Source organism: Elaeis guineensis, chromosome 11 (assembly GCF_000442705.2).
Source record: "Elaeis guineensis isolate ETL-2024a chromosome 11, EG11, whole genome shotgun sequence".
Lineage (NCBI taxonomy): Eukaryota > Viridiplantae > Streptophyta > Magnoliopsida > Arecales > Arecaceae > Elaeis > Elaeis guineensis.
The window spans coordinates 83,329,348-83,339,918 of record NC_026003.2 but is presented as its reverse complement, the minus strand read 5'-3'; the positions used below and the strand labels follow the sequence as shown (position 1 = coordinate 83,339,918).

Sequence of the window (10,571 nt, the reverse complement as noted above, 5' to 3'; positions counted from 1 at the left end):
CCTGCAAGGGAAGTCTAAACCGGAGGTGGGGTTGCTCCGGCAAGACCCTCCGACGCTCAAGTCTGTTCTTTGCCTCAACAAGAATGGAGTGCTCGAACGGAGAATTTAGCAGAGTTTTGAGATAAGAAATGAGCTTAGAGAATAACGTATCTGGGTCCCCTTTTATAGGCGGAGGGGGCAACGGATTGATGGCGACATTTATAACCGTCTGGTAGTGGGCCGCCCATGGTCAGGGGAATTTATTGCGAAGGGTAGTGGGGTAGACCTCTGGCTATTGTCATAGTCTGCCACGTAGGGCCTGTTGCAGGTAGTGGAGCGGCGTCCGTTGCCGCTAGTTGTCAGCGAGTAGTGGGATCGTGCAGCACCTGCCGCAGGGAGCGGAGCAGAATTGTGGCCGTTGACACAGCCTGTCAGAGAGTAATGGGTCCGCCGCAGGGGGTGATGGAGCCGCATGGAATCTGCTACAGGAAGTGGAACAGGATCATGGTTGTTATTTTGATCTACCAAGGGGCGCGGATCTATTGATCGAGGCTCGGCAGCGGTCGGAGTCCGGCCTCTGTAGAGGTCCGGGAAGGGTCCTCCTTTCGGTTGGGGTTGTAGGTGGAGTCCGGCTCCCGTAGGAGTCCGAACGGAGCTTACCTGCAGTGGATACTGAAAGCGGAACCCGGCTCCCGTGGAGTCCGGGCGGAGTACTCTGCAATCAAAGTTAAAGATGAAGTCCGGCTCCCGTAGGAGTCCGGACGGAGCTTACCAGCAACTGATGTCGAAGGCGGAGCCCGGCTCCCGTAGGAGTCCGGGCGGAGTAGAGCTGCTGTTGATGTCGAAGGCGGAGCCCGGCTCCCGTAGGAGTCTGGGTGGAGCCTAGGAGTCTGGGTGGAGCCGAGCTGCTGTTGATGTCAAAGGTGGAGCCCGGCTCCCGTAGGAGTCCGGGCGGAGCCGAGCTGCTGTTGATGTCGAAGGTGGAGCCCGGCTCCCGTAGGAGTCCGGGTGGAGCCGAGCTGCTGTTGATGTCGAAGGCGGAGCCCGGCTCCCGTAGGAGTCCGGGCGGAGTCGAGCTGCTGTTGATGTCGAAGGCGGAGCCCGGCTCCCGTAGGAGTCCGGGCGGAGCCGAGCTGCTATTGATGTCGAAGGCGAAGCCCGGCTCCCGTAGGAGTCTGGGTGGAGCCGAGTTGTTGTTGATGTCGAAGGCGGAGCCCGGCTCCCGTAGGAGTCCGGGCGGAGCCGAGCTGCTGTTGATGTCGAAGGCGGAGCCCGGCTCCCGTAGGAGTCCGGGCGGAGCCGAGCTGCTGTTGATGTCGAAGGCGGAGCCCGGCTCCCGTAGGAGTCCGGGCGGAGCCAAGCTGCTGTTGATGTCGAAGGCGGAGCCCGGCTCCCGTAGGAGTCCGGGTGGAGCCGAGCTGCTGTTGATGTCGAAGGCGGAGCCGGCTCCCGTAGGAGTCCGGGTGGAACCGAGCTGCTGTCGGCGGTGGAGCCCGCTCCCGTAGGAGTCCGGGCGGAGCCGTTCTGTTCCGTCGTCGACTCCGCTGGGGGTTGGGCTGTGGGTATTTTATACCCAACACTAACCCAATTGGAACTTCATAAACCCAATTGGTAAATTCGAGATTAAATCCCTTAATGTGTGACCCCATAGGTTTCATTCTATCTAGTAGTGAATATGTTGTGATCTCTATCACAATATCATTGAAACTCTTTTCGATGCATTGGAATATTTTTAATTCTATCCTTCGAGGGCCATCGATTATCAAGATGACGTCTGATGAGTCTCACAATCCACCAGTGACACCTAACAGTATATAGTGGCAACCTAGTATAATGAAAGTACAAATCTCTAGATGCAGTTATCATATGATTCAGTCTTTCTATTGTAAGTCCCGACTTGATGGAGGTCATAAAGAGCTCGTCAGACCCCACCATTAGTCATATGCTAGATTGGCTCGACTCGAGTTCATTTGTGAATCTCATGGAAACTCTTTTTCAGTATTCATACTTATTTTGGCCAAAAACTTTTTGAACTCAATTTCACAAATAGCATAGGATTTTTTCTTTTTTACCAAGATCGATAGATCCATCTAGGTGCATCCTACTCCAAATAGCGAACCTGAACCTACTGAAGCCAACATATACATTAAGGACCCAAATGGCTAGAGACCAAAGAAATGTGCAGTCAAACCCAGTAGGCTCGCTTTGAATAGCCAATGACACCACAGGTCAAAGGACCACTCATACCACTGCAGCATCGAGAAGACCACTAATGAGTGAGTAGACATCCATATGGTTCTCATATTGGTAACACTCAGTGCAAGTTGTTCTCTAACAACTACCTATACCTTCACCCCAGTATCTCTACACCACAGACCTGAGACTCATCTGCCCATAAAGGAGGTAAATCGTGCACCGATCTCAAATAGATTAATCATTGTTCTCTATGACGATCTTTGATTGGAAGCATTTAAAAATTAACTACTAATTAATGTATGTCTTAAATTCTAACTCTTTAAGAATATACAAAATTCATCTTTATTAATTTTTATGATAAATCATGGACACATAAACATGTTTGACAAGAAAAAGCCCTTTATTGATAATAAAAAATTACAAGTACAAGTATAGACCCAAGAATTACATAATGTGTCAACCAACAATTGACTTCTAGGACACAAATCCAACACTTACTAATAAAAGATTTTGGTCCAGTAGGGTGGTAGAAATATTATCACATACACTCTTTGGGATAACCTAAAAACTAATATATATAAATCTATTTTAGCACAAAACTTATGTACATCAACACTTTTGACATAAGTTGGACAACCTACCTTTTGCCTTTTTCTTATCTCACATGGAGTGCTCGTTACATATTTTGATGATATTTAACATAAACAGCAATTTCTAGGATGTTTTCACTGAATAAGAATTAAAATTTGTGAAGCATTTTAAAGAACACATCATATCACATATGAAATGTCAATCTCTGAGTCGAGATATTATTAGTCTTCAAATATCAATATGTTCAAGACTTAATATCTTATTTTGTCTTAAGATATATGACCATCACATATTTATTTCTTGTTCTCATCAACATAAAGAATAACATCATTGAGTGATAGAAATATGAGACCATAGTCCTAAAATTTATCAGAAGGAGAGTAACTTTTACTCTCAACATTAATTTCAAAACTATGCTACAATAGTAAAAGATTTAAAATAATGTCTCTGATAAGTTCAAGCACATAACAATGATTTACTAGTTTCTAAACCTTGCTAGAAGGTTAATTAGGTTCCTATAATCTCAGCATGAATGGACTATCTATCAGTGCCAAAAGATAAATAGTCACCTCACTTTAGCTTTATAGGTCTAGCAACATTTTGTATAAGTAGAACCTATATAAGGTATCACATACCCAATATTTTAAAGCTGAAACACTCAATGATAATTAATTTGTATCACACACAAATTATTAACAATGCAACTTTTGCATCCTGCTACTGCTTTACACTTGCAAAACTCTTTGTAATTTAATGTTTATAATTGTTGTAATAATAAATTAGATACCCTTAGTGAAGATAATCTTCACCTTTATTTTTTCAACCATTCCATTATATTCGATCTATTTAAAAATTTATCCTATGCAGTGATAATAAAGATATAAATTTATATATTAGAACATAAAAGAGAACTACTCATGATGACATGCATAAGTTAGACGAGGATTTTATCTAATTGTATATCTCACTATTTTAATAAATTTTATAGCCCTCAAGTATGAAATCGAAGAACCTTATCATGAAGTTTTTTAGTGGGGTTGAGATCTCAATTTCTCATAAAAAATTTTGTGGATAGCACAACAAGCTCCTATGAGTTCAAAAATAAGTAATTCTTTACTAATTGTATCTCATACAACTCTCAACATAATTTTTGCTTCTAAAATACTTATAGCCTCATGGATAGCACAATAAATTATAGTATTTTAGTTAAGTCATACCCTTCAATCCTATATGGTCATACCTGAATAATATTATCCTTGTGGATAGCACAACAAGATAGCACTACCAGAATATATCATAAGTATCACTAAGTCAACATTATACCAATCACTATAGCAAGCCTTGTCGATAGCACAACAAACTCACTATAGTTTTTGACATACTCTATTGACCTAGTATGAGCTAAGTATAATTAGCTTCATTATGCACCAAGACAGTATCAAATCAGTCCCTGATAGTAAGTCTTGTGGATAGCATAACAAGCCTACTATGATTCTTGACATAATAAAGTCTTAGCATGAAGGAAGGTATGGATAGTGTTCTTAACACTTCATCATTATAACTAAATATAATTTGAATGAGGGACTTAGATCTCAAGCACATCTTAAACATATACATACATCATATGCTTTGTAAATTCTAATTTATAACTACCAACCAGCATGTAAGAGCCTATAAAGAGGAAGACAAATAGTTATAGATTTTTTGAAAAAATCATCCGAGCCACAGGATGATCTATGGGTCTAACTCTAGGTGCATTATAGATTGAACTATCTCATGGTTAAACTTAATGCGCCTTTGCTCTCTTAAAGCCTGGTAGTCCAGTTTTCATTATCATGAAGTCTACCATGAATGCTTGATCTTTATTTAAAAATAGAATGAAATAATTTTTATCTATTCTCAAATAATTTTTTTTATCTTACATCAATATGTAAGAATTACAATCAATAGTTGAGAACATACAAAAGAAAAATTCAGCTGATAATATAATGCATCAGGGGCACCGAGTCCCTATTGCAACTCTTACAGATGCATTAATATAATCAACTAGCAAGAAAGCATTCATGCATACATTTTCCATCACATAGATGTACTATAGTCCATAACCACTCAACATATATTTTATAATAATTATAAAATATCATAACAAACTACTCATGTTATTTTCATTACGATATCATTCATATATATGTCAATAAAAGATATTCAAATTTATGGGCATAGGACCCATCTAGGGTTTTCGATTCAGGTTCAACACTTGATCCAATTTTAACTTTAAGTCAATCATTTATCATTCATTTGAGCTGAGTTGACCAATTCTTAGATTAACCATAATCTGATTAGGTCAACACAAATTCGATCAACCATGACTCAAACCCTAATCCAATTAGGTAAATGATAATTTTGATTAACCTAAATTTAAACATGATTTCTAATCAAATTAGAATCATGAATTTGATTTAATCTATAATCATTAACTCTAATCACATTAGAATAATAAACTATAGTTAAACAAATCCATCAACAAAAATCCTAATCCATGTCTGATGCATCCTTTCCATGATCAAATTTTTTCTGACACCACACATTCTTCGGGCAATAACCAAAATGGTCAACCCATAATGGTGAGTGCTCGATAACATGGTGGTCAGCCCTTAGATCTTAAGTACATGCATCAAATATAAAAATCTTAAGTCTTGACAATGTACATCCATATGTAGCATTTTAAGGCTCCGTGCATCATATGCACTGAATTTCAATTCCATCGAAAATTAGATCATAGGATCTAATCAAAAACTTATCATACAAGTAAAAAATCATGAAATTTTATATCCAAGATATGAACATAAATTGATAACACTTTATCATAATCAAAAATGCATCATAAATGTCAATAAAATATCAATCAGAAAAATCTAATTTTGACATAATTTGAACTGGATCTAATCCATATCATAAAAATAACATGAAATTTGATTGGATCAATCAAGGGTGGCTCTGATGCCATTGTTGAATTTCGATGATGTAGTGAAATATAAATTTTAAAAATTTTAACATGCATTCAATGATTGAAAATAAAGTTTAACATTTAAACTAGTCTACCAGAACATAAAAGCCCTAGGAACCCCTTGATAATTATAATCAAATATCAAAAGCATGCATAATATGAGAAGATCAGATGTCATATACCATTATGAAGACCATGAATTGGTAATCTTAATATCTCCATGAGACTCCAAGTAGAAGCCCTCCAACGGTGATCCACACAGGATTGATCAGGATCCTTCCCAACTCGACATGGTGCTGCAGCCTTCTTTGCAAGCTCGCTGTCGACCGTCCTTTGCAAGAACTAGTTGCACCATCACTTATATGCCTTCATGATCTCCACTAAGACCTATTTAGGAATGCTTTTTCAAAAGATCTCACCACACACAAATTAGATTTTATCTTCAACATATGAACAATCTGATTTTTGGACAAGCATCTCGTGCTTTCCAATTTCTTCCTCTTTTCGTATCTATTTTTCTCTTTCTTTCCCTTGTCTTTTTTTTTTCAAACTTTTTTTCACTTTTTTCTCTCATTCTCATGCCCATCCATAGCAAAAAATAGCACATAGAAACCAGGTGTAGCATCCCCTATTTATAGGAAATAAGGGGCGACACCATGGGATGCCAACTCTTGATGTCCCTTCATTCTTACATGCCCCATTTAATTTTTCCTATGGAATTCAATGAGATGTCATGAAAACTAAAGAGATTAACCAGTAGAAAGACTCTTCCTCTATCTGAAAAAAATTAATATGCCATCATATGGCACGTGGAAAGGAAATTAACATGAGAAATCAAGAGTCCTTAACAATTAAGACTCTTTCATAAACTCAACGCATGTATAAAAGGCTATCCAATTTATTTGGTGATCAAACTCCTTGTTAAAGAAGGACTCTTTCTTCTCTTCTGTGCCACATAATCTCAAGAGACATCTCATGTCACAAGGATTTAAGAAATGCATAGAAATAATGGAAGGAATTAAGAGTCCAATGTGAAATGGACTCTCCATTTTCATCGCCCAAAAACAAGGGATGTCCCACATTTATTTTGGTATGGAGTTCCTTCTAAGAGAAGGACTCCACCTCCTCTTCCACACCCATAAGTCCCAAGGTGCCATCTGATGGCGCACAAAATTATGGGACATGTGGAAGATGTAAGACAATTAAGATAAGTAAAGGAGAAGGACTCCTCTCCTTAACTTCTAAAATAAATATGATGCCAATTTGATTCTAGCATGTGGTTTCAGTGTGGAGGAGGTTTATTCACATGGAACTTTTTTATATAAATTAGATAAACCAACTAATAAATAGATAGTTCAAACCCAATCACATTAGGTTAAGGCAACAAGCAAAGGGTTATCACCAATACATTTACACTGAACCCAATTGGGAACTTGGATTAATTCATGTGCTAGCAATTTAATTAACCCATTGAATTTATAATAAATTTAAATAGATTGTATCAAGACCAAATTCTTATTATGTGTGATCCATTGGGATCCAAATCTAGCCAGCAGTGGACCCATACTCTCGATGTAATCCAAATCCGATTGGATTAGGTCAGTTTGAGAGTCCCAATCAATTAGGACTCTTCCTAATTGATTCTTAAATTAATTTTTTTTAATTTTGATGAGTCCATAAGTAAAGATTGATATCGAGCAATATGTCATGACTATCCAAAAGATTTAAAATTTGATAAAAATACTAAAATTATCCTTCCGTGGTGAGTTACCATGTAATTTAATCCTTCGATCATATAACATCCCGAAAAGGCCATGGGTATGAAAATATGTCAAACCAAATACTTATCCATATATATCTCAATCTGATGATGATGACTTAGTTGATGAATTAGTAGAAACTCTTTCTACTGTTCATCCCTACTCTGGCCAGAGACTCTTAGAGTCATCATCCTATGAGATCACATAGGATGTTCTCTCCTCCTACAAGGAGTGACCGATTTCTTATTGACCACTCACAATCTCCATGCACACTTTACCATACCTAGAATATCTCACACCCATCTTAAAGTGGTGTGTCAGAGAATAAACCAAAGTAAGGGTCCATGTACACAAGATATCATGGTGATCTCAGGTCAAAGGATCACATGCACCACTCCCACTGAAGAACCATCTGTTGACATGCTGTAAGGCTCCATTAGATGTTCTTTTGATGGGTCTGTTCAATGAACTCATTCTCTAATGAGCACCTACATTCTTGTATTAGTGTCACTACTCAAGTGGTTGTGAGATCAACCACCCTCTCTATTAAGCATACATAGGATGTACCAGTCCTATCGATATCATCGATCTCCAACTCGATGATCCAATGACTAAAAATATTTTAGATTATGGCTATCAAGATTTTAGATCTCACTGGCATGATCTCATCATAGTCCTAAAATCACTGTCTTAATCTATGGGGTTTATCATAATCATACAAAAAATATGATGCAGTAAATGATAAAACATAATATATTATAAATAAAAATAACTAATATTATACAAATGAGTAGAAACAAAATAAAGAAAAGTTTCTTCGCATCCCCATGCATTTGGCTTATAGGGCACTATTCTTTCAACTGATCCTTAGTATTTCTCAAATACTTAAGGATGATCTTGTTGGATTTTTATGATTTCATGCACATAAGATTTTACAAAACTAATACACAGTGGAATTTTAAAAATTTTTAGATTAAATCTAATTTAATCTAAGCATGCATAAGATCAAATCTTAAAACCATAAATAGGATCATCATATGTGAGATAAAATTCAGATATAAAAATCAAATAGAAAAAAATAAATATAAAACATACTTGGACATAGATCAATCTTCAATGTGAATAGATGATCAAGGATATCCTTCGAAGGTTCTTTTTAGCCGCACAAACGTCCGACCTCTACGGGTATCCACATGAGACTCTGATCTGATCAGAAGCCTTTTGATCTCATCGGGATGCTAGCTTCCTTGCAGAAATTATATCTTGATGGTTGAAATTTTTTTTTTCTCATAAGACACTCTTAGAGAATAAGAAGATGTAGGAGGATCTTGATCTCTACACTAGAGATCATGAAAAGAACCTTTCTTCTCTTTTTTTCTTAAGATCCATGCACCAATTCTCTACAATAGAGATATAAAAATTTTATCCAACTTTTAGACAAATAGAAAAAGAGACATCCATATCTAAACATGGATAAGAGGGAGAGAAGAGGATGTCCTCACAACCAACTTTTGGTTGTTGCAAGAAAGAAAAGATTAAAACAAACTTACCTCACACCTTCCCCCCATCATGCCATCCCACTTTTCTCCCTTATTTTTCATGCACATCTCTTTCTATTTTGGGCATCAAAACTGAACTCTATCAGGTGGTTACACATCCCATATGGAGCTCCTTAAATAGGTGAAGAGGAGTTTGATTTAAGGTGGGAGATAAGAGTCCTATGAAGCTTGGACTCTATCTAAATTATGCCCCCACCCCTTCTCATATTAGCACCACATATCTCTCTGAAGAAAAGAGTTTTAGGACTCCTTCTTACATGCTAATTAGGGAAGGAGTGGACCTCTTACACGCATAAAAAGGAGGAGAGGATATGGCATCAAACATAAGTGGGCATGGAATCCTTTTGGCGCATGGATAGGGAAGAATTTAAGATTCATGGGACTCTAATTTAATGGTTGTTTTAAACCCAATTAAATTTTAATTAATCTTAATCATATTAGGACCAGATTAGACTTAAAAAGAAGAAAAACTAAATTTGATTCAGGTGGTGTGCCCAAGGCCCAGAGGACCAAGGCTAAGGCCAAGGTCCATCATTCATGAGGGCTTCATGGAGGCTCTAGAGCTAGTTGGGCCCTAGGTTGAAAGGCTGTGGGCCTTTCGGGTTCTTAAGGTCTAGGTTATGTGGGCCTCAAGGGACCAACTCTTTATGGGCCAGGTCTGGGCCCAGGATAGGTGAGATTAGGTTGAGTCATGGGTGTACATGGGCTTGGGTTAACCTAATCTCCATAGAGTTGGTCAAGAGAGTTTTGGGTTTGGGTCACTTGACCCTGTGTTTATATATACATGCACTGTATAGGTTTGATTAAGCCAAGGAATACAAAAACCCTTTCTTCCAAATCTCTCTCTCTCTTCTCCCTCTCTCTTCAGCTATTCTCCATGCCCCAGAAGCAAGAAACCCTAGGGTTTCTTGCCGCCAGGTTCATAGAAGGCAGGAAAAGCAGGGGAGGCGCTAGGGTTTTGAGCCCCTCCCCCTTTGTGCCGCCAACCATATTGCCTCTCCCTCTCTTGCAGCCATCCAAACATTAGATCTAGGAATTGAAATCTCTTGCTATGAGGTTGGTACAATTTTCTCTCAGATCTGGAGTTGATCTGAGGTCGTTTGAGGTGCGGGTGAGATCTCCATCAACAGATCTATAGGAAAGGCTGCAGCAGGACAGATCTGCAAGGTCTGGTTCTATCTACCTTCTTCCCTATTTAGAATACCCTGATTTGAGATCTACAAATTGAAAGACCTTGGTCCAGGCCTGGTCTGGTTGGGTACCAGATCTTGGATTTTTTAGAGGTGATCTTAGAGGCGTTCTTCATCTGGAATGAAAGGCTGATGAAGAAGACAGTAACCAGGCTGATTTCATCAAGGGCCTTCGATCGAGTCCAGAAGTCTCTAGATTTGTTCGTTACTGGTTTTGCTGCACCCAAGGTCTGTGGGAGGAGCTGGGATAGTGCTCCAATAGTTGGTATCAGAGCCATGGTGGTGAGGA

General features: G+C 38.7%; 1 long non-coding RNA gene across 1 annotated transcript; it reads right to left on the bottom strand.

Moving 5' to 3' along the window:
- Positions 1 to 2,592: 2,592 nt before the first annotated feature.
- On the bottom strand, positions 2,593 to 9,174 carry LOC140852514 (uncharacterized). Its single transcript, XR_012135396.1, has 3 exons — positions 9,084 to 9,174; positions 8,629 to 8,933; positions 2,593 to 6,484 (listed from the first exon to the last, which is right to left on the bottom strand). It is a non-coding gene; the product is annotated as an uncharacterized lncRNA (long non-coding RNA).
- Between the last annotated feature and the right edge of the window lie 1,397 nt (positions 9,175 to 10,571).